Consider the following 2998-nt stretch of genomic DNA (forward strand, 5'->3'; position numbering starts at 1 on the left):
TGATATGTCATGTACCAGAGAAAAATGGTTATCTGACTGAGCCCTCGTGATGGCCTCACTCTTTTTAGAAAGAATGTCTGCAGACTGTGAGGTGCTCTGCAGTAGCTCGGGCCAAGAACTAGCTACTGCTAGTTCTAAACCTGAAGAACCTCTTGTTCTGCAGGTTTTTAGCATTTTTGCTGCCATCAGTCATTTACATTCAGAGGTGTAGCTAGGGTTTTGGTCTAGGGGCGAAGCTTCTGAGTGGGCCCCTAACCAGGTAGCCTTGATAACAACTGGGCGACGCGCCCTAATAGTGGAGGAGAACCTCAGCAGATGACCGTGATGCTACTGAAGATAATCTCTATATGAAGACCAATATGGATATTACCGCCCTATGGTCAGTGGTAGATACCAGCCCTACAGAACATATAAGAAATCATAGCACAGTTACAGATAATGTCTTACTGCTGACGTTCTCTGTGATGGAATCGTTCACTTTTCCTGTCTTTTCCATCTGGCCCAGACCAACATGACAACTTCTTCCAGCTACAACTCGTCTGCAGAGAATACAACAAAGACACATTTCACTTCTCATATTCCAGTTCCAGCCCCATCACCATCTATTCCGAACCTGCACAAACTCCTCATCCTGCTGAAAGCCCAATACTGGGCCACTGCTGCTGTATATGTCCCTATTACTGCCCCTGATACCCCAATACTGAGCCGCTGCTGCCGTATGTGTCCCTATTACTACACCTGATACCCCAATACTGAGCCGCTGCTGCCCTATGTGTCCCTATTACTGCACCTGATACCCCAATACTGGGCCACTGCTGCTGTATATGTCCCTATTACTGCCCCTGATACCCCAATACTGAGCCGCTGCTGCCGTATGTGTCCCTATTACTACACCTGATACCCCAATACTGAGCCACTGCTGCCGTATGTGTCCCTATTACTGCACCTGATACCCCAATACTGAGCCGCTGCTGCCGTATGTGTCCCTATTACTGCCCCTGATACACCGATACTGAGCCGCTGCTGCCGTATGTGTCCCTATTACTACACCTGATACCCCAATACTGAGCCACTGCTGCCGTATGTGTCCCTATTACTGCACCTGATACCCCAATACTGAGCCGCTGCTGCCGTATGTGTCCCTATTACTGCCCCTGATACACCGATACTGAGCCGCTGCTGCCGTATGTGTCCCTATTACTACTCCTGATACCCCAATACTGAGCCGCTGCTGGCGTATGTGTCCCTATTGCTGCACCTGATACCCGAATACTGAGCCGCTGTTGCCCTATGTGTCCCTATTACTGCCCCTGATACACTGATACTGAGCCGCTGTTGCCCTATGTGTCCCTATTACTGCCCCTGATACACTGATACTGAGCCACTGCTGCCGTATGTGTCCCTATTACTGCCCCTGATACCCCAATACTGAGCCGCTGCTGCCTTATGTGTCCCTATTACTACTCCTGATACCCCAATACTGAGCCGCTGCTGGCGTATGTGTCCCTATTGCTGCACCTGATACCCCAATACTGAGCCGCTGTTGCCCTATGTGTCCCTATTACTGCCCCTGATACACTGATACTGAGCCACTGCTGCCGTATGTGTCCCTATTACTGCCCCTGATACCCCAATACTGAGCCGCTGCTGCCTTATGTGTCCCTATTACTGCCCCTGATACCCCAATACTGAGCCGCTGCTGGCGTATGTGTCCCTATTACTGCACCTGATACCCCAATACTGAGCAGCTGCTGCCGTATGTGTCCCTATTACTGCACCTGATACCCCAATACTGAGCCGCTGCTGCCATTTGTGTACCTATTACTGCCCCTGATACCCCAATACTGAGCCGCTGCTGCCGTATGTGACCCTATTCCTCCACCTGATACCCCAATACTGAGCCTCTGCTGCCGTATGTGTACCTATTACTGTCCCTGATACCCCAATACTGAGCTGCTGCTGCCATATGTGTCCTTAATATTGCCCCTGATACCCCAATACTGAGCCACTGCTGCCATATGTGTCCCTATTACGCACCTGATACCCCAATACTGAGCCGCTGCTGCCGTATGTGTCCCTATTACTGCACCTGATACCCCAATACTGAGCCGCTGCTGCCTTATGTGTCCCTATTACTGCCCCTGATACCCCAATACTGAGATGCTGCTGCCATATGTGACCCTATTACTCCACCTGATACCCCAATACTGAGCCTCTGCTGCCGTATGTGTACCTATTACTGCCCCTGATACCCCAATACTGAGCTGCTGCTGCCGTATGTGTCCCTATTACTGCACCTGATACCCCAATACTGAGCCGCTGCTGCCGTATGTGTCCCTATTACAACACCTGATACCCCAATACTGAGCCGCTGCTGCCGTATGTGTACCTATTACTGCCCCTGATACCCCAATACTGAGTTGCTGCTGCCATATGTGTCCTTATTACTGCCCCTGATACCCCAATACTGAGCCGCTGCTGCCGTATGTGTCCCTATTACGCACCTGATACCCCAATACTGAGCCGCTGCTGCCGTATGTGACCCTATTTCTGCACCTGATACCCCAATACTGAGCCGCTGCTGCCGTGTGTCCTTATTACTGCCCCTGATACCCCAATACTGAGCCGCTGCTGCCGTATGTGTCCCTATTACTGCTCATGATACCCCAATACTGAGCCGCTGCTGCCGTATGTGTCCCTATTACTGCACTTGATACCCCAATACAGAGCCGCTGTTGCCGTATGTGACCCTATTACTGCACCTGATTCCCCAATACTGAGCCACTGCTGCCGTATATGTCCCTATTACTGCACCTGATACCCCAATAATGAGCCGCTGCTGCCGTATGTGTCCCTATTACTGCAACTGATACCCCAATACTGAGCCGCTGCTGCCGTATGTCCCTATTACTGTCCCTGATACCCCAATACTGGGCCTATGCTGCCATATGTGTCCCTATTACTGCACCTGATACCCAATACTGAGCCGCTGCTGCCG

Source organism: Ranitomeya variabilis, chromosome 2 (assembly GCF_051348905.1).
Source record: "Ranitomeya variabilis isolate aRanVar5 chromosome 2, aRanVar5.hap1, whole genome shotgun sequence".
Taxonomy (NCBI): Eukaryota; Metazoa; Chordata; class Amphibia; order Anura; family Dendrobatidae; genus Ranitomeya; species Ranitomeya variabilis.